The sequence below is a fragment of the Fundulus heteroclitus genome, unplaced genomic scaffold, assembly GCF_011125445.2.
Source record: "Fundulus heteroclitus isolate FHET01 unplaced genomic scaffold, MU-UCD_Fhet_4.1 scaffold_637, whole genome shotgun sequence".
NCBI classification, from domain to species: domain Eukaryota; kingdom Metazoa; phylum Chordata; class Actinopteri; order Cyprinodontiformes; family Fundulidae; genus Fundulus; species Fundulus heteroclitus.
The window spans coordinates 20273-42446 of record NW_023397074.1 but is presented as its reverse complement, the minus strand read 5'-3'; the positions used below and the strand labels follow the sequence as shown (position 1 = coordinate 42446).

General features: G+C 41.8%; 1 long non-coding RNA gene across 2 annotated transcripts; it reads right to left on the bottom strand.

Annotated features, from left to right (window-relative positions):
• Nucleotides 1-18793: 18793 nt before the first annotated feature.
• LOC118561464 lies at nucleotides 18794-20884 on the bottom strand. 2 transcript variants are annotated; one of them, XR_004930064.1, is made up of 7 exons: nucleotides 20279-20884; nucleotides 20060-20159; nucleotides 19880-19950; nucleotides 19637-19765; nucleotides 19289-19432; nucleotides 19074-19172; nucleotides 18794-18809 (listed from the first exon to the last, which is right to left on the bottom strand). It is a non-coding gene; the product is annotated as an uncharacterized LOC118561464 (long non-coding RNA). The 2 variants fall into 2 exon arrangements; XR_004930063.1 differs by having other exon boundaries at nucleotides 18802-19172.
• Between the last annotated feature and the right edge of the window lie 1290 nt (nucleotides 20885-22174).

Genomic DNA, 22174 nt, shown 5'->3' with positions numbered 1-22174 from the left:
AAAACCCCCATCTCTCTCTTTGAATCTACCACTTTGGTGGCGTTTCTTTCCCCAAAAGTGTCTGGTTGTGGTGTTATGCCCTTAAATCGGGGGGAGTTACATTTAAAATAAAACATCTCCTGTGATCCAAGAATACCTAATGTATTTTTTTCACACAAGTGGACGAGGGAGAATGCCTTATAATTCATCCTCCCACCTCCCCCCATTTTCACCAAAAAACTGCAGCAGTTCAAAAACTGAATACTGAATTTGCACTGTAGCACTATAGAGACATAATCATCAAAATAAGGATTGAGTGCTATAAAAGCAACTGTTGTTCTTTATACATCATTTGAGAAGTGTGAAAACTGCTTGTTGTTATCACATTGCAGAAGCTCACAGAGATAAGAGGAGTTTAATGTTGTTAATTTTTCAACAATGTTCCTGCTCTTTCAATTCACTCATTCATTGGTCATAATGTGATCATTAGTTTAGTAAGCCGGCTAGACTTATGGTACACTTTTATTAAAGGGGACACATCGTGCTTTTTAGCTGCATCAATGAGTTGTGGTCCATATAAAGTGGAACTGCAATGCCTTGGTCAGAATTCCTTATTAATTTCACCCCCCATTCCCTCATTTTAACCCTGTTCTGAGGTCCACCTGAGAGCAAATCTCCTTAAATCTATCCTGTTCTGCCATTTTTGTGGTATGCTGGGAGCAGTGACGTCACCAGAGTCAGATTTACAAATATATACACTCTACAGAGCAGACTTATTGCAAAGTGCTGAAGGAGACTGATTGAGCCAAATTAATTCACCAAGAGACATGGAAAAGTATTGATTCTTTGATGAAAAAAATAAAACTAAATTATTTGTCATTTGATTGGTAACAGTTTATGGGTTCTGATGGATTTCTGCATTTGTAACACATTTAAAAACTATAACCCCATTACACACATTTAATTACAAAAACAAAACATGAATAATTATCGCTGTCTTACCTCTACTTATAAATGAAGTCCATGCGGAGCTCTTTCTGAACAAAAATATCGGTCATTTTCCGGTAAAAGTTCTCTTTATCTTCTTCAGTTTTAAAAGTCTCTCAGTGTCAATGGAGATCACTACCAGGGAGGAAAGCCTTCCTTGATCAGTCCCGTTCCAGCTGTATGTTTAGAGTCGTTTTAGTGCTTTACTTGTTTAGCAAAACTCGCTAATAAAACATCCATAACTTGCTGTCACTCTACAGTTTTAGGATCAGGAGCGGCGCCCCTTGAGCGCCCCCTGCCGAGAGGCCAAGGAACTGCCGGCCTCACCGCTATAGAGCTGGGTAATAGCCAGGAGCGTCTCCAGTCTCCCCAGAGAGTAAATGTGGTACCCAATAAAACAGGTGCTTTTCCTCCCTCACTTCCCACACAACAATAACAATTAACTTTACTTGTTCCCCACAGGGAGACATTCTTAAGTAACTCCCAGCAGAGGGGTCAGTGGTCAGGCTGGGCTTCAGGACTGCGGCCCCAGAGCTGGTTAGGAGTTCAGCACCTGCAACTTGATACATGGAGCTTTAACACTTTGCTTAGTTAAATGACTTAAAAATGTATTTATTTTTTGTCATGTTTGTTCTGAGTCACCACCCTTTTCTACACATGAAGGATTTTTTTTTAACTTTAAGTTGGAGTAAAGTTGTGAAAGCATAATCATATCCACTGGGTTTGTATTTGTGTCTACATAGAATCATATAAGCTAGTATTTGCAATTTAATCACTTGTCTTTATTAAAGGATTTAAAAACATGTTATTGCTACCGACTCAAAGCAAGGTAGAGTTACCAGCTATATCAACTGACAAGATCTGGAAATAATATCAGAGGGAAATTTAGCCGGTATTATTTTCTCAGCAACATGTTGATGCTGTTTTATGTCGTCAGCCTTGGGCTATAATCTAAATCTGATCTAGATTGGTTAAAGTCGTTGGCCGGTAACCCCAGATCTCTGTCTGATCCACTTTTTAGGCAGACCTGTGAAAACACCGTTGCAGTAATCAATTCTACTAAATATAAACGCATGGATTAGTTTTTCCAGATCCTGCTGAGACATCAGTCCTTTAATCCTAGAAATGTTCTTCAGGTGATAGAAAGCCGACCTTGTAACTGTCTTTAGATGCTTTTGAAGGTTCAGGTCTGAGTCCATCACTATTCCCAGATTACGGGCCTGATTGGTGGTTTCTAGCTGAAGCAGCTGGAGCTGTGTGCTAACTTTTGATCTCTCCTCTATTGGTCCAAATGTTATTACTTCTGTTTTGTTTTTATTCAACTGAAGAAAATTTTGGCACATCCACGTATTGATTTCTTCTAGGCATTTATTCAGTGCCTGAACTGGTTCATAGTCACCTGGTGACATGGTGATGTAGAGCTGTGTGTCGTCTGCATAGTTATGATAGCTGATGTTGTTGTTTTTTATTATCTGAGCAAGAGGGAGCATGTAGATATTGAAAAGGAGGGGACCCAGGATGGACCCTTGGGGGACCCCACATGTGATTTTTGTCATCTCTGATGTAAAGTTATAGCCTCGTGAGACCATCCTGATCTCGCGAGCTTTCAAGGTTTCACTCGCAGATCAGTCTGGCTACTCCACTGAGCTATATTATACACTGGAGTGCTAATCACCGTCTGTTTGAACGAGTCGCTTTGAAGCCACCAGCCGCCATATTGGTACTCCCTATTTCCCCCCAGTAACTAGGGAATATGTGTGCTACAGCATCGAATAACGAGGATTTTCTCATGTTCAGGGGGGGGGGCTTAAGACTTTTAAAATGTCAAATGCCATATACTTTTATGTTATGTTCTAAAAATATCAAGTACTGAGAAAGTCATGTGCTGAAATATTTTGCATTTTATTCATTTAAATAATATGTTTAACATTTATAAATATATAAATAACAATGTACAAAAACATATATTTACATATGTGTATACATATATATACATATATACATATACACATACTTATATATACATATATATATATTTAATATGAATAACGTGTAAAATATTTCAGCACCTAATTTCCTAGTAGTTAATAGTGTTAGTACATCCACTGACTGTAGAATTACCTGTGAAATATTTTCACTCAGCCAGAAAACTGCTTGTTGTTGCAACCAAATCCTATGGGATTCTGTGAGAGTAGGGAGTAGCAAGATGGCGGCCAGTGACTTCAGTTTTTCGGCAAAATCAGCACTCCAGTGTATAGACCAGTTCATTGTTATTGTTTTGAGGCGGGTTTTTCGCGCATGCGCGCCGGACCGGTAGGCAAAAGACGAACACAATGGCGGACGCAAACAGAGAAACTGACGAGTTCTCCGCGTATTTTTCTTCTTTAGATAACGTACTACACGATCGTTTTAAGAGTAAGTTGATGGTTGATGGTATCAGATTGCCAGATCCACACAGCAAAAGCCTGAAGGGACGGAGCGAGTCTGTGAAATGCTGGCCAAGCGCTCCGTACCATGACATACAGCTGCCTTATAAACACGGCAGGCCAGTACAGACAGAGAGCACGAAAGCCCCTTAAACCACTGGACGGCTACAATTATTTTAAATCGGGAAAAAGGCTCCAGCAACGCCCGCGACGCCATGAGGGATTAAGCGGTCAGAAAATGGATGGATGGATGGATGTTGTTCACACATGTTTGTGCAACAGCACAAAGCGGCGTCGGACACAGGCGGCGTCTCAGCAGAGGCCCGGTAGGTTAAAAAAAAAAATAATTTCACTACGGATTATTTAGGTGTTTTTGTCTTGTTAAAATGGGTGGCGGTGTCGGCGACATTGCAGCGTAAACACAAGTACTAGCGCCCGTGAACCGGGGCGTAATGGCAGCAGCAGCTGCTGTAGCCCCTGCTGCTAGCTGTTGCTAGCCGCCCCGGCCCGGCCCGTGTAGCCGGGCCGGGGCGCCGGCCCGTGTAGTGTTTACGCAGCAGCCGCTGGCTGCTGCCGCAGCCCGTGAACTGGCAGAGCAGCCGCTGCCTGCTCCGCCGCTGCTGCTTGGCTGCTGCTGCTACCGCTTCTCCGGCCCGTGTAGCGATCTGTGTACCCTCCGCCGCTATTTAAGTAGAACAATGACTAGAGCAGAATTAAGTTGTATTTACCGGAGATGAAGTGTAGACTGCAAATTCTGTCGTAGTATGATCGCTCCCCCAGTCCATTGGGATTATCTGCCTGCGCTCTTTTCATTGAAAATATCCATTTCTTTCTTCGTCCTTTCTCCTTCGGTAAACGACAGAAACGTACATCCAACGATTTGAAATGCCTCTCTGTGCAACCGGGAGCACAACAAGTCGTAGGCATTGCTTAGATTCCATAAATAAACGAAGTAAAAGTACGCTCTAAATCACCCGTTTTGTCATGTAGTAGACGAGAACAGTACTGTTTTCTGCCTACCAGCGGGACCCGGATGTAGCGCTGACGTCACGCGGGACGTCACGCGTGAACTACCCTATTATATAGCTCAGTGGGCTACTCTCCGTTAAAGAAAATTTGGAGCCGTTCACCAAACGAACGTCCAATCAGCGTTGGCTTTGAGGCGGGTTGAGGTGTGACGCAACGAGAAGCGCGTCAGTTCAGTCTAAAGAACATGGCGGCTTCAGCCGATGAAACTAGCGTTAGCGTGGCTATCGAGCAAGTTTTATCGGAATTACAGAGTATTTCTTTGCTGAGCTAACGAGCCTTTACCTGCAGCAGCAAGAGTAGCTTGGCTTGTGATTGTGTTTTCGTCGTCGCTCGTAACAGAGCGACGACGAATCTGATTGGTTCATTTGGCCCGTCTATCACCAACATAGGCCAATCAGCTAACCAGTATTTTCGCCCCTTCCCAAAATTACTTCAACGGAAGGTTTCCAGATGGATATGCGGAGCAAATCTATCTGGCGGAGTCAGGTAAGTAAAGTTACCTACTGATACAAAAAATTCCCTGTCCTTTAAGTAGGATTTAAACCAGTTGAGAGCTGTACCAGAGAGACCGACCCAGTTCTCCAGGCGCTTTAACAGAATGGAGTGATCGACAGTATCAAATGCTGCACTAAGGTCCAATAGAACCAGCACGGTGGTTCTTCCACAGTCTGTATTTATATGGATGTCATTAAAAACCTTAATAAGGGCGGTCTCTGTACTGTGGTGAGCACGGAAGCCAGACTGGAAAACATCAAAGCGGCTGGTCGTAGTTAAGAAGGTGTTTAATTGTTGAAATACAGCTTTTTCAATAATCTTACTGATAAAGGGGAGGTTTGAGATGGGCCTGTAGTTTTGGAGTAGAAGTTTGTCTAAATTATTCTTTTTCAGCAGTGGTTTGATAATTGCTGTTTTTAGGGACTGGGGGAAAACACCTGACAGAAGGGACGTGTTTATTATCTGAGTCAACTCAGACGCTATGACAGGTAAAACTTTCTTAAGGAAAACTGTGGGTAGAACATCAAGGCAGCATGAAGAGGAACTTAGCTGCTGAATGATCTGCTCTAAGCTTTTGTGGTTTATTTGGCTGAATTGGGACATTTTGTCAGGATAAGTTCCAGCTGAATACGGCTTTGGTTCTGGAGCTGGTGTGGATGTACAAACTGATCCTCTAATTTTTAGGATTTTTTCAGTAAGATAAGATAGTCTTTATTGATCTCACAATGGAGAAATTCACTCGTCACATCGGCTCATACAAGAAGGTGCAGAGTAGGGAAGGTGCATTCAGTTATATACAGTGAATCTTCATATATACAATGGATCAGAAAGAATACCAAAAAATACAAAAAAGGAAATAGGAATGGGCATATGATGTCTCATTTACATTCTTAGTGGTCTATATATATATATATATATATATATATATATATATATATATATATATATATATATATAAACATATCTATATACTTAAATATATACATATATCTATGCGCCTACTTACATACGCACCTACGCGTATGTACGTGCATATACATTGTATACATTTGTACATCCATACATACATACATACATGTGGGCTGACTTATGTTCAGGTGGTGATAGCAGCAGAAGTCACTACATCAGGATTATTGCACGTGTTGTAGTACAGTGTATTAAATAGATTATTGCACCTTGGTTATTGCACATTAATTATTACAGTTATGGTCACAGTTGCAGTTACAGTGCAGCATTGTAGAGTCTGGTAGCAGCAGGGATGAATGACCTGCGGTAACGCTCCTTTTTACAGACAGGATGTCTAAGTCTGTCACTGAAGGAGCTGCTCAGCTCCTCTACAGTCTGGTGCAGGGGGTGGAAGGTGTTGTCCATGATGGATGTGAGCTTGGACACCACCCTCCTCTCAGCCACTTCCTCCACTGAGTCCAGAGTGCAGCCCAGGACAGAAGTGGCCTTCCTCACCAGCTTGTTCAGTCTCTTTCTGTCCCGCTCTGCACTGCCAGGAGCCCAGCAGACGACAGCGTAGAGGAGGGCTGAGGCCACCACAGAGTCATAGAAAGTTTTTAGCAGAGTCGGCTCACTCCAAAGGACCTCAGCCTCCTCAGGAGGTGGAGCCGGCTCTGGCCCTTCTTATACAGGGCGTCGGTGTTATGTGTCCAGTCCAGCTTATTGTTGACGTGAACACCCAGGTATTTGAAACTCTCCACAGTTTCTATGTCCTGTGGTGAGTGAGGTGGGGGTCTTCTCCTGAAGTCAATCACCATCTCCTTGGTCTTACTGGTGTTTAAGCACAGATGGTTTTTCTCACACCAGTCCACAAAGTCCATGATGACCGACCGGTACTCCACCTCGTTTCCCTCAGACACACAGCCCACAATGGCCGAGTCGTCAGAGAACTTCTGGAGGTGGCAGCTGTCCGTGTTGTAGGTGAAGTCCGAGGTGTAAAGGGTGAAGAGAAACGGAGATAGAACGGTGCCCTGGGGGGCCCCGGTGCTGCAGAGTGCCACCTCTGACTGACAGCCGTGCAGCGACACGTATTGAGGGCGGTCAGTGAGGTAGTCCATGGTCCAGTCAGCTAGATGTTTGTCCACCCCAGCGTCCTCCAGCTTCCCCCTCAGTAGCACCGGTCTGATGGTGTTGAAAGCGCTGGAGAAGTCAAAGAACATGACTCTCACAGCGCTCCCGGTGGTCTCCAGGTGGGTGAGCGCCCGCTGCAGCAGGTAGATGATGGCATCCTCTACTCCGATGTTGGGCTGGTAGGCAAACTGCAGCGGGTCCAGGGTGGGGCTCACCACAGTGCGCAGGTGAGCTAGGATGAGGCGCTCCATGGTCTTCATCAGGTGGGAGGTCAGGGAGACTGGTCTGAAGTGGGCCGGTTCCCTGGCGTGCGGCGTTTTGGGAACCGGTACCACACAGGAGGTCTTCCACAGGGTGGGCACCACCCCCAGGCTGAGGCTCATGTTGTAGATGTAGCTGAGGACCTCACAGAGCTCATCTGCACAGGTCCTCAGTAGCCTGGGGGGGATTCCGTCCGGTCCTGAGGCTTTCCTCTGTTTCAGCCTCGTCAGCTGACCTCTCACCTGCATTGGTGTGACTGTGAGGGGGGAGGAAGGTAGGGCTGAAGGTGTGGATGGGTCAGTCGTTGATCGGAGTGGCGGTGGGGGGGATGGTAGGTCTCTGGAGCGCTGGTGGTTGGAGACATGTGGAGAGTTGAGGGCAAGGAGGGGGCCAGTGTGGGGGGAGTCGAACCGAGTGAAGAATGAGTTCAACTCATCTGCAGTCTTGGTGTCTCCGTCTGCAGCCCTGCTGGTCCTCTGCCCGAAGCCGGAGATGTTCTTCAGACCTCTCCACACATTCCTGACGTGTGGAAGTTAGCAAATTCATTGCAGGCCCTGGTGGAGTGGAGTTCTGAAGCCACGGACACAGGAGGATTTGTTAACCTGTCAACTGTGGAAAATAAGACACAAGCATTATTAATGTTTTTCTTGATGATCTCTGAGAAGAAAGATTCTCTTGCATTTTTCAATTGTAAGTTATATCTGTAAAGTCTCTCTTTATAGATGTCATAGTGAACCTGGAGTCTGTTCTTTCTCCACCTGCGTTCAGCTTTCCGACATTCCCTTTTTTCACCTCTAACTGCTGGAGCATTTCTCCAAGGAGATTTTTTCTTCCCGGAAACAACTTTCACTTTAACTGGAGCAATGCAGTCAATGATGTCTGAGACTTTAGACTGAAAGTTATCTACTAGCTCATCTACTGAGTTGCAGCCCAAGGTTGAAGTAGCAGAGTAAGCTTGAATAAAATTTTCTGTGGCATTGTCCTTAAAGGTGCGTTTTCTTACGATGTCCCTTTGGCTAAATGAGTCACTGGAAATGATACATTCAAAGGTAACGGAGAAGTGATCGGATAAGGCAACATCAGTTACATTGACGTTAGAAATGTTTAGACCTTTAGTGATGATTAAGTCTAAAATATGTCCCTGTTTGTGTGTTGGCTGATTAACATGTTGAGTTAAACCAAAGTTTCTAAGTGTGTCACACAGTTCTTTTGCACTTCTGTCTTTAGGGTTGTCAACGTGAAAGTTGAAGTCTCCCACAATAATTAAAAAGTCATAATCAACACATATCACAGACAGCAGGTCACTAAAATCTTTAAAAAAGTTTGATGTGGACTTAGGAGGCCTGTAAACATTCAGAAACATAGTTCGTATCGGGCCCTTTACCTGGAGAGCCAAATGTTCAAAAGAGTCAAATTTTCCCAAAAACACCTTTTTACACTTTAGTGAATCATTAAACAATGTTGCTACTCCTCCACCTTTCCTTTGCTGTCTGCTTTCACAAAGAAAATTTTAGTTTGGAGGTGTCGACTCCAGCAGAATGGCTGCTTCATTAAATTCATGTCACCATGTTTCTGTTAAAAACATAACATCAAGATTATTTTCAATAATGAAGTCATTAATTAAAAGCGATTTTCCTGACAGAGATCTAATATTTAGTAAACCCAGTTTATATGATTTGGTGGTTGATGATGTCTCTGTGGCAGGTTGCATCTGACAGTTTATGACTTTTAAGTACGACTGATTATTCCTGTCAGTTTTCCTTTTGCTTTTCTTATTTCTGCCACGTACCATAACAGATATTCCATGTTCTCCGTCAGGAGGCCCAGGCTTATGCTGGAAGCGGTCTTGACTGAAAAACGTACTGCCAGGGCTAGCTGAATATCACAAGGAAGTTATCCGAAGGTCTTCAGGACAGGCATGTTCTGTGATATGTAGAGGAAGAGGAGGATCTGGACCTCTGCGTCCTTTGGAAGATGCTGATTTTGTCACAGAACTGCGGTATTCAGAATTAATATGTGGAGAGGATGTCAACTGTAGACCAATCTTAAGGACTTTGTTCATGTTATGAGAGAAATCCAGGAAAGGAACCTCTGGGCTTTGTGGAGAGGAAGGCGAGGCGGGTGTAGTCTGGATCGGTGTTCGTGACGATGGCGGTTCTTGGTCCTGTCTTTGTCCTGCTGAGATCTGGGATGAATCGTCCTGTAGCTCTGACAACGCCTCATTCTGTGTCATTTTTCTGGCCGTCTTTATCTTGGCTTGTTCGGGCTGCACTGGGCTTATCTTTTGTTTAGGCACTGGATGTACTTTGTTTTGGAACAAAGCTGATGGAGCATGGTTCACAAAATAGAAGATGTTTGAAATCAGTCGTTTTGCACCTGACCTATTTAGAGAGAAACCATCTCTGTTGAAAAGATGTCTTCTTTCCCAAAAGATGTTAAAGTTGTCTATGAAGGTTACAGTTGTTTGTTTGCATGTTTTTTCCAGCCATTTGTTTAGCATCAGAATTCTGGAAAAAATCTCGTCTCCACAGGTCACGGGCGGGAGAGGGCCGCTGAGAAGCACCTTGACATTTTTGCCATGAACTAAGTTCAACAGACGAATGTAATCCTCTTTCAATACTTCTGATTTTCTTATCCGGGAGACGTCACCCAGGGCTTCAGCTTGTATTATGAGTGTTTCCAAGGTCGGGCGTTCTTTCAAGATCCTTGGAAGGTCTGTCTGAAGGATGTCTAATAAATCAGACACCGGGCCATAGTTCGAGTCCTTATAAATTAACACCTCTGTGTATTTCTTGTTACAGAAATGTTTAATCCCACATACAGACACACAGCATAAAATCAGGGTCCTTGGCCCCGTGGCATGTCCTTTCTCTGATTTATTAGAGCGAAAGTCGTTGACGTACCTCTGAGTGTTGTCATGATTCTCCTGGGTCACATTTTGGAGCGGAGCGAATCTGTTTCGTAAAGGAATTCCAGCATTTCCAGCAGGTTTACTCCCATCATTTGTTGTGGGAACAGCCCGCTGTTGTTTCACTTGTCCTGGGACATCTCTCTGTAGTCTCGGCCAGTTTTCTTTGTCTAGGCGTGGGGTTCGTTGGTCCTTTGGTCTTGCACCCAGAGTGGTCCAGGGATTCTCGTTTTCCTCAGGGATCTGTTTGTTCAGAGAGTTGCCGGGCTGGTGGTCCCCGTTTGGAGTCACAGGCAGGGTTGTTTCATTTCCATACGTGCCGTTTACATCATAATTCAGTTCGAGTCGGCATATCTTCTGTTCTATAACAGCGATCTTCTGTAGAAGCGTGTCAAGGTCCACTGTGGTGAAGGTAGGCATCTTTGCAAAATCAAAATCAAAAATAAATAAAAAGAAAATAAATAAAAATAACTAAACCAGTTCTTTGGCTTTTATGATCGCCCAGCAGCACGAAAACATGTTATTATCTGCACACAGTTTGATGATCAAAACACAATTCGTAATCCATATATATTAAATTGTGGAAATTCAGTTCATAACTGTTTGAAAATTGAATTCATGATCTAGAGACAGGAAGATGCATTTACGGAATGGAAGCCAGCCCAGTTAACATGGGATTGCGCAATCCCAGGGGAGGCCAAGCTCGCTGCGGCCTCACCGGCTTCGCTATCAAGCGCCCCCAAGGATTTATATGAAAAATTGCTAAAAGTCTGCGATTTCGAAGAGAATATGATCAAAAATGAGGAAATTAGATAAAAAATACTTATTACAAATGACTGAGTGAATCAAAATTCATACTATGTTATTATATATTTTCTTTCTTTCCATGATGACAAGGGAGGCCTGGCCTCACTTGCCTCCCCTGACTGCACGTCACTGATACAGAGATGTGTTAATTCAGTTATCCACTTGCACCAGACCAGACTTGAACGTTGTGGTTAGTAAATTACCACAACACTTTTTAAGCCAACTCAATAACACTAGAGCACGGTGAAACATGCTTTCAGATACATTAAGATGTGCATTGGAACAAAAAATATGCTTCAAATCAAAGGGTCAGAGGATTGAAGGTGTGCAGTGTTGCTGACAGGGCGTCAGACGCAAGAGCGTAGGTTTGATTTGAACTTTGGTAGGGACACTATTGGTCCAAAGCTTCATTGGTCTGACATCATTGGTCCTACACAATATGCCTGTTCCTATTTTTTGATGCATGACTTGAGCGTCAGGAAGCATCTCGTCTGTCTAAAGAGAAAGGAGCATTTGTTGCTACATTTATACAACTTTTATAAGCACGGCACACACTAGATGCTGTTTGGCAATGTTTAAAGCATCACCGGATCTGATGAATGTCGAATTGGGACTTTTTTCCCACTTTGAAAAAGTGGGAAACCCTCTGATATATACAATGGGCGACAAAGGATAGGAAATAATTCCTTCACTGAAACTATGCAATGATGAGGCGGGTACCACATTCCCAAATACTAACTGGATGTGCACGTTGTTGTCAGAAGGAACATTAGCTTTCAACGTGCTGAGTTTAACCAGAGGTAACAAGGAGTGCAACCGCAGATGGTTTTATTACATAATTAAATGCCTTGTAATCAGTGTAAAAAGAAGGGTCACTATGCAATAGTGTGCAGATCTGGAACAAGAGAAATATGGGCAGCAGGTGATGACGGTGAAGAAGTTGCATTTCTGGGCTCAGTAGCAACAGATGAAATGGAGGAAGCTTGGATCACTGAAGTAAAAGTGAACAATCTGAACTATTTACTCAAAATAGACACAGGAACGGTTGTAACCGTGTTGCCAGGAAAAGTGTACATCTCTCTGTCACAGACACCACAGCTGCAACCCACAAAATATACATTGTATGGTGCAGGTATATCTCCACTAGCAGTTAAAGGGAAGTTTACCGCTAACCTGAGCACTCCCAGCAAAACTACAGTACAGCCTGTGTATGTAGTAGCAGATCTGACACAAGGGTTACTTAGCCGCACAGCAAGCGTAGCAATTGGGTTGGTGGCCAGGGTAGAAGCAGTAGAGGAGCAGTTCCCAAAACTATTCAGCGGCTTAGATCGCATGGAGGGTGAATACAGAACTGATCTTAAAGCAGATGCTAAACCATTTGCTCTGTCAACCCCAAAACATGTCACTCTTCCCTGTTACTCAGAGTAAAAAAGGACTAGCTCAAACAGAAGAGAGGGGTAATCTCTAGAGTAGAGCAGCCTACTGACTGGTGTGCACGTATGGTCCCAGTACCCAGACCAAACAGAGAAGAAGTTTGTGTGTGTGTCAATTTAACTAAATTGAGCAATTCTGTTATAAAATAAGGACACATATTGTCATGAGTGGAGCACACCCTAGGATAGCTAGAGGGTGCAAACTCGATGCAAACTCAGGATTTTGGCAAATACCTCTGTCCAGGGAGTCAGTGCTTCTCACAACCTATATCACGCCCTGTGGAAGATATTGCTTTAACACACTTTGTCTTAGAAACTCTTCAGCTCCCTGTGGATGGAATTCTAAACAACTACTGACTTCCCAGAGTTATTGAATAAGGAGACGGTGGAGTGATGAAGTTCCAGCACTTTTATTGACAAACAGTATTTATTGAAAAACAAGATAACTCGTCACATAAATATGCAAATACAACACCAAGGACTCATAACAGTTACAAATCACGTGTGCTGGAACTTTTAGTAAAGATCAGCTTGAATGCTTCATGGAGTTTTAACACACAAGATCAAAGGTTTAGCATTCACCTACAATTTAGGGTTCAACTAATTAAGTAAGGCCTGTTTTAGGTCCCTATGTGCACATTATTTTAGTATATTAGACTACTTAAGCTAAGCCTGTATACTAATTTAGGTCGAATCCGTCTACCCTCTCCCCACCCTGAAAACCCTCCTACTCGAGCCGCAACTCACCACTTCGATGGATAACCATCCACCACCCTCAAACTTACCAAACCAGGAGCAAAAGCAGGAGAGATTCAGTGTGGCCGGGGAAACCCAGAAAACGCTACCCACAGGGGTAGTAAAAATTGGTGAGACCCCCAGGGAGATCTGCTCTCGGCCAATCTGAGCCAGAAAACCCTGTGTTGAATCTAGGAGTTACCATTACTAGCTAATTTTAAAGGATCTATAGAGCCAATCAGATCCCGGTCTGTCCTTCCATAATAAACAAAAATTGCATAAATCAGTGATCTTTGGTGTGAGAAAACTTCTCCATTTCTTTCATCAAGCAGTGAGAACAAATACGAATCATGTCAGGAAAAACATTTGAAATTCCAAATATCAATTTTAACATTGCTTAAGCAAAACTGAAGTAACACAACTAAACATTTTCATTCATGCCTAAATCGAAACTGATAATAAAACAAAATGAAAACAGAAAAAGTAACGGGGAAAAAAAACCAACAATCTGACAATACTACTGTAAAATTGCAAATCAAACAAATCCATATCATCAAACCCACAGGAACATTTTTAAAAGCATTACAAGGAACAGTCACCAAGAAGGAAAAAAAACAAAACTTGTGGTGGGCCGCTGTCCTCACAGCCAGCTCGGTGGCTCAGGTCGATGACGATGATTCCTGGCGTGTGATCTTTCTTGTCCTGCGATTTGTCGGCCCCTGGTGGTGGCGGCACCTTCCTGCAGTGTGACGCGTGGATCCAAGGAAGCCGTTGTTCGACCTTCACTGCCGTGTAAGTCGTGAGGAGCACCTCCAGTGGCCCTTTTCTAAACTTTCCCAAATTTAGTCACATTACATCCACAAACATAAAATAATATTTTATTTAAATCTTATGTGAAAGTCCAACATAACATATACAATTGTGACGTAGAAGGAATATCCTACATGATGTAAAAAATTCATTACAAATAAATGAAAATTGCTCTGTGCAAAGGTATTCAGCCTGCAAAAGTTCCCCCCTCTGCCCAGATGTTGAAATGACACCAGTGTTGTGCATGGGAGAAGAGGAAAAGTATCAGCTGCTGTGACTGCACAGCTCTTTTGTTCAGAGGTGCCTTGTCTTCTGAGATAAAGCAGCTGTAAATATTGAGGTGAGGCTGTGTTCTCTTGCTAATGCATCAATGAAGACAGAGACTGATTTTGGGCTTCCCCCCCAACTGCATTTAAAAATGATTACAGAAAAGTAAAAATAATATAATTGAAAACGTTGAGTACAACACAAAGTATTCATATTTTAATAAGCCCACTTTTGACACTCTTTAATTTCATAGTAACATCTATCCAATGATATTTAATTACTCAAATGCAGACTTTGATGAATTAAAATTCAGTTTAGTTATTAAAATTGGCTAATTACAGCAAGTGTTTTCAAAGAACTGACCCAAAATCTGTTCTTATATTGCTAGACCAAAAAGAGTTCATTTTTTTTTATTGTCCAATTAAATCATTCAAAATAATCTACAAACTTGGTTAATACAACAAATGAGTAAAAAGCTTTTTTAAATTTTGGATCTACAATAATTTACACATTCATTTCCTACACAATTCTGACTATTTAAAATCATCATATTTTGTAGAGCAGGTAAAACATAAACGTGATTGTATTGGTTTTTAAAAATATATATATTTCACTTTTTTGTCCCTCGAGTTCCTTTGACTTGACAATTTTGGCCGATTTACCAAAAAGTTTGGTCACCCCTGTTGTAGAAGCAACTGCAGTAAATGGAGAAAAACTAATTTTACACGTCAGACATGTGTGAAAAAGAAAAAAAAGAAACCTCTGTCACAAATTGTTCTGATGAACCCGAACGCTGGAGAGTGAGTGAGAGAGAGAGAGAGAGAGAGAGAGAGAGTACGAGGAGGAGTAGGCAGAGAGAAGAGAGAGAGACGAGAGGAGAGAGAGACGAGACAGAGGAGAGGGAGAGAAGAGAGAGAGAGAGAGATGGAGAGCAGAGAGAGAGAGAGTGAGTGAGAGGAGTGAGTGAGTCGTAGAAGATAGAGTGAGAGAGAGAGAGAGAGATATGCAGGTGTTGTGCTGTGGAATCAGAAGTACGCTGGGAGCCTGGAATAGCCAGCAACACGGGGGAGAGAGCTCTTGGAGTGCTGGAGTAGCAGGAGAACCAGCAGCAAGGCAGAGAGATAACTTGGAGCGCTGGAGTAGCAGGATATCCAGCAGCACAGCAGAAAAATTACTTGGAGCGCTGGAGTAGCAGGCGTCGACGAAGGGAACTCTGTCAGGCAGACGTAGGAAGCTCTGACTAGCGGACGTAGGAAGCTCTGACTAGCGGACGTAGAAGGCTCTGGCTAGCGGACGTGGGAAGCTCTGGCTAGCAGGCGTGGGAAGCTCTGGCTAGCAGGCGCAGGAGGCTCTGGCTAGCAGGCGTAGGAAGCTCTGGCTAGCGGGTGTAGGAAGCTCTGGCTAACAGGCGTAGGAAGCTCTGGCTAGCAGGCGTGGGAAGCTCTGGCTAACAGGCGTAGGAAGCTCTGGCTAGCAGGCGTAGGAAGCTCTGGCTAGCAGGCGTAGGAAGCTCTGGCTAACAGGGCGTAGGAAGCTCTGGCTAGCGGTGTAGGAAGCTCTGGCTAACAGGCGTAGGAAGCTCTGGCTAGCAGGCGTGGGAAGCTCTGGCTAACAGGCGTAGGAAGCTCTGGCTAGCAGGCGTAGGAAGCTCTGGCTAGCAGGCGTAGGAAGCTCTGGCTAACAGGCGTAGGAAGCTCTGGCTAGCGGGTGTAGGAAGCTCTGGCTAACAGGCGTAGGAGGCTCTGGCTAGCAGGTGTGAGAAACACGAGGCAGGACGAGGTTTGGATGAAGAATGATGACGATCCAGCGGAGAAGAGCAGACTGGCGGAGGTTTAAGTAGAGGTGTTGGCACGTGCACTGAATCCAGGCTTAATTAGGAACGACAGGTGGAACTAATGAGGAGGTGGAATAAGAGCTGGGCTGCATGAGAGGTGGAAAGTGCTGGAAAGTTTATGAGGAGACAGGCAGGCCAATGCAAATTGCCTTCCCGGAGAACATCTTCTGTTTGATTTATATATTAAACTTATTTTTTCTACTTAAAAAATGTCCATGTTTTATTATCCAATCCATTCTGCTCTAACTGGTCTGAAGGAAACTGTCAAAGATGGACACACAGAGGAAGACGCTCACATACGCACACAGAAAGAGCGCTCGTAGCCAATCTACACCACTCTGTCACATCTTTCCTGCTCCAACACGTCTTACTTCAAATAGCGTTGCGACTCTTAAACTAAACTTAATGACAGCGAGAAAAGAACTTCTTGTTGTGGGGATGAGGAGGAAGAAAAAGGCCACCGCTGAACATTATTTTCTACAAAGTTAAATGCTATAAGCGTTGTGATTGTTTTCATGCGTGTACACACCGACTCTTCATGGCAACGAGCACTAACACAGCGGTGGCCAGCTGGAAACAAACATGTTTTTTTAGACAGTGGGATGGAGTTTTATACCAACTTTAAACATTTAAAAGCCAACATTGACACGCGAGTTTCTGTGAGTGAAAATGGAAGTAAAAACCCTGCTCCATTCTCAGTGAAACCGCTGTTCCCTCCCGCTCACAGTGACCGAGGCAGACATTCAAAGGGCAAATACTAAATCAGACAGTTAAAAATACAATATTTGTGTTTTCTGTTGTATCGGGATGGGACGATACACTGCATGCATTGGCCGATCCATTGGCGCATTCAGCCACCATGCTTTGACGTCCCATGACGCGCATACGTTGCCGCTGCCTCCCTGGCAGAGAGCGCCTGCTAATGTCAGACTGATTGACAATTTAACGGTATTTACCCTTTGAATGTCAGTCCCTGTGAGCAGGTGGGAACAGCTGTTTTACTGAGAACGGAGCAGGGTTTTTACTTCCACTCAATGAAACTCGCAGGTCAATGCTGGTTTGTAAATGGTGGTTAAGCTGCTAAAGTCGGTATAAAACTCCATCCCACTGTCTAAAAAAAACATGTCTGATCTCCAGCTGGCCACCTGCCACCGCTGTGTTAGTGCTCGTTGATATGAAGCCATGTATGCGCATAAAAATAATCACAACACTTGAAGCATTTAACTTTGCAGAAAATAATGTTTAGCAGTGGTCCGTCTAGGAGGTTTCCTCATCCTCCCCACAACAAGAAAATCTTTTGTCACTGTTATTAAGTTTAGTTTGAGAGTCACAAAGCTAGTTCAAGTAAGACGGTGTCTTTGACAGTTTCCTTCAGGCCAGTTGAAGCAGAAGGGATAGGATAGTAAAACATGGTCATTTTTTAAAGTAGAGCAAATACGTTTAATATATAAGTCAAACAGAACATTTCTCGGGAACGTAATTTGCACTACATAGGCCTTGTGCTGCTACATGAAGTGCACAAACAATTAAGTGTTTATTTTTTTTTAATATATTTTAAATGTTCTATATTGTTTGCTAGCCATCGTTAATGTTTTGTGTTTTTTAAAAGGAGCTTTGCACAAGTTAGAAGCTTTTTATTTCACCCTTTTTCATACATGTCTGACATGTAAAATGAGTTTTCATCCATTTACTGCAGTTGCCTCTACAGCAGGGGTGTCCTAACTTTTCGGTACATGGGCCAAAATTGTCAAGTCAAAGGAACGAAAAATGAACACAATTGTTTTTTAAAACCAAAACGATCACATTAATGTTTTACCTGCTCAGCAAAATACAACTATTTTAAATGTCAGATATTTTGTAGAAAATTAACGTGTAAATTATTTTAGATCCAAAATTTAAAAAAGGGTTTTGCTCAATTGTTGTATTCACCAAGTTTATAGATTATTTTGAATAATTTAATTTGACTCTTTAACAATAAAAAATGTAACTTTCTTTTGGTCTAGCAGTATAAGAACAGTATTTGGGTCAGTTCTTTGAAAACACTTGCTGTAATCAGCCAATTTTAATAATCAAATTAATAGCAGATTTTAATTCACCAAAGTCTGCATTTGAGTGATTAAATATAATTGGGTAGATGTTACTATGAAATTAAAGAGAATGTCAAAAGTGTTTTTATGTTTATTAATAATATTATTATTAAAAGATGGATACTTTGTGTTGTACTCAACATTTTCAATTGTATTATTTTTACTTTTCACGTATCGGGTACCGATTTGCATGTTGTCAAAATAATCAGTATCTGCATTAAAAACCTGTATCGGTCGACCTCTCACTTAAACCAAATCAAGAATCTTTGGATCTGATAAGGTCTGAAAACTGCTATTCACAAACGCTCTACATCTAATCTGACTGTGCTTGAACTGATTTGCAAAGAAGAATGGCCAAAAATTTCAGTCACAAGACGTGGAAAACTGGCAGAGACTTGCAGCTGTAATTACAGCACAACGCGGTTCCAAGAAATATTTACTGGGGGGTGCTGAATACTTTTGCACGTTGCTCTTTTCAGTTTTTTATTTGTTAAAAAAAGAGACCATGTATTAGTATCTTGCTACATCACAGTTGTATACCACTTTGTCTTTCACATAAGACTCCAATAAAATGTATTTGTATTTTTGGTTGTAATGTGACTATATGTGGAAAAGTTAAAGAAATGTGAATCATTTTGCAAGCCCTGATGGCAGGGTGCGTTAGCTCTTCAAGGGCTGGAAAGAGAACGCAAATACATTCAGACGTCTGTAATTACACAACATTCTTAATACGTAAACATGCAGACCATAATATGCCAAGTACCTAGTTTTTAATTCTGCAGCAGACTATTTTGTGATAGTTAAGGGAGGTCAAATATATATTGAGTGTTGAAACAGAGAAATTGTCAACAGAAAAATAGAAAAAAAATACTAAGTGTGTAAGTGCATATGCATGATTCTATTCAAACATCCTGAATCCAGACTAGACAGTTTTCATACCATTCTTTCTTGGGAGTCTTGTCTTGACTTTAAGACGCAGGTTGGATGTTGTCTTGGACATCAGCCTCGCTTTCTTTGCAGTCCTCTTGGTTGTTTATGCTGGTAATGAAGCAACACAAAAATCATCACACAAAAACAGATCAACATGACTTTTCATTTGAAACTTGGAAAAACTATAAAATATAAATATTATTGAGCTCTAAATAATAACTCACATCTGTGCTGTGGCAGTAGAGGACAAGACAGTCTCTTCCACTCTGCTGTTCTGGCCAGTGTGGGAGTCTCCTTCTCTGGAAGATGCAGGAAAACCATCCAGTCCTCCATCTTCGACATCCCCAAAATCACCAGTGCATTGTATACTATAAAGAAGACACAAAAAATTAAGACTGTCCACAAGACAGTTATTAGTTTAATTTGAGGACAAGTGGAGAAAAAACTAAACAAGTAACCAATGATTCCTGGGGCAAAACAATCTCACATCTGTATTTGTATATTTATATTTTACTTTGTAATGACTGAAACTGGGTTGACCTCTAAAAAGTCTAATGTAAAGAAACTCATACGTGGTGGAGCATTGTTGGACTGCTTGGAGATGCGGCTCATGGTGAGCAGAGACAGGACTGTCAAGAACAGGTGAGGCCCTGAACTCAACACCAGTCTCTCCTCCCTGAGACTTCTCACTTGTGCAATAACTGTAAAATAAAGAAAAAAAGAAAATTAATTCTGTGCTGGCATACACCTCTATAACGACAACTTAAAAATAGATGATAGAATATTAAACTGCAGTTGATGAAGTTTTAATTTACCTCATTTCTGTCACTGAGGGTGAATGGATTGTGACCCCGTCCACATCTTGTTGGAGATGGCTCTGCTTTTTCTTTTAAGTATACACAGATGAAATCAGTCAGATCATGCTGAGATTTAAAAATTGCAGCCCCTTTTCTTTGCTGCTTATTTATTAAAATAATCAGCTCTGCTATACATACCTTGTTAAGAAGACGCCAACAATTCCAGTAGGAGGTTTTTCTAGTTCTAGGAGCCTCGCTGGTTGTGATGGTAGAAGGAGAGGGTGCTTCTGTCTGCTGGCTGATATCAGCAAGATAAGCAGAAAATGTCAGGTTTTGGGTGTCCAAGTCATTTGTGGCAGGGAAAAAAAAATAATTAAAACCATGTGGAAACAAATTAGGATTGTTATAAAACTTTACCTCTTCTGAAGACTTAAGCTTTCGCCATTCCCAGAGCATACATCACTTTGAGGGCTTATCTGTTTAAAAGTTGTAAAAACAGATATTTAAGTTTGATAATGTTGCCTTTTCACAAATAAGTAGCAACAAGTTAAAAATAATAACTTAGCAATGCTGTTCAAAAATAAACATTTTAAGTGTAATTGTGTACATTTTTAAAAACACAATTGTTGGGGCCTCCCATAGCAACAATTACAGATATAATACAATTCTATGCCCCATTAAAGACATAGAAATTAAAATTCACTATTTTTGAGGCTTTACTATGTTGTCATACTTTCATGTAGAAACACAGTTTAACTTTCTGTTTTTAGAGAAATCCATCATATTGTTTTAAAATTGAAGACACTATTTTCATACCACCTACGGTTTCTCCAAATTTTGCATTGAAGTGCCACAAACTTTACATATAAAACCACCAGCTGCATTTAGACGGTAGTTTGTTAGAGTGGGAGGAGGGAATTAGGGAGTTTTGCCTACATAAAATAATAAAATATAAAACTGCTGTTGATGAAAACTGCTGTTTTACCTCCTTTCTGTCACAGAGGGTGACAGGATTGTGACCCTGTCCACATTTTGTGGGAGATGGGTCTGCTTTTTCTTCTAAATCCACACAGATGAGCTCAGACTGTGCTGACACTCACAAATTACAACCACTTTTCTTTGCTGCTTATTAATTAAAATGATCAGCTCTGCTATACATACCTTGTTATGAAGAGACCAACGTTGCCAGAAGGAGGTTTTTCTAGTCCTGGGAGCCTCGCTGGTATCGGGGGTTGTGGTGGAAATGGGAGACCATGCCTCTCTCTGTAGCCTGATATCAGAAAAATAAGCAGAAAATGTCAAATTTGTGGGTGTCCAAGTCATTTGTTACAGCAAAATAAAATCTGATAAATTAAAACTACATGGAAACAAGTTAGGATTGTTATAAAACTTTACCTCTTCTGCAGACTTGCGCTATCACCATCTCCAGAGCGTACATCCCCTGGAGGGCTTTTCTGTTAAAAAGTTGTAAAAACAGATATTTAAGTTTGATAATGTTACCTTTTCACAAATTAGTAGCAACAAGTCAAACTAAATTACGATCAAATTGAGTGGAAATCATCTTAGTGCATTAAGTCAAATCAGCAGATTACACAAAGAATCAGGTTCATACATTTTGTTTTTTCCAAATGCAGGAAAACATCTTCACACTTACTGAGCAAAGTATCTCAAAAACTGTGATAAATTTAAGCAAGTACTTCTCTATTGCCGTAATATATGGAAAGTGAGTTTCAAATGTCTGCTAAGGGATATCTTAAGTGCTGATATTTGAATGAAATCATTTTGGCATCATGCGGACGCATTATAACCTAGCAGCTGTTCAAAAATAAACATTTTAAGTGTATTTGTGTACATTTTTAAAAACACAATTGTTGGGGCCTCCCATAGCAACAATTAGAGATATAATACAATTCTATGCCCCATTAAAAACATAGAAATTAAAATTCACTATTTTTGAGGCTTTACTATGTTGTCATACTTTCATGTAGAAACACAGCTTAACTTTCTGTTTTTAGAGAAATCCATCATATTGTTTTAAAATTGAAGACACTATTTTCATACCACCTACGGTTTCTTCAAATTTTGCATTGAAGTGCCACAAACTTTACATGTAAAACCAACAGCTGCATTTAGACGGTAGTTTGTTAGAGTGGGAGGAGAGAATTAGGGAGTTTTGCCTACATAAAATAATAAAATATAAAACTGCTGTTGATGAAAACTGCTGTTTTACCTCCTTTCTGTCTCAGAGGGTGACAGGATTGTGACCCTGTCCACATTTTGTGGGAGATGGGTCTGCTTTTTCTTCTAAATCCA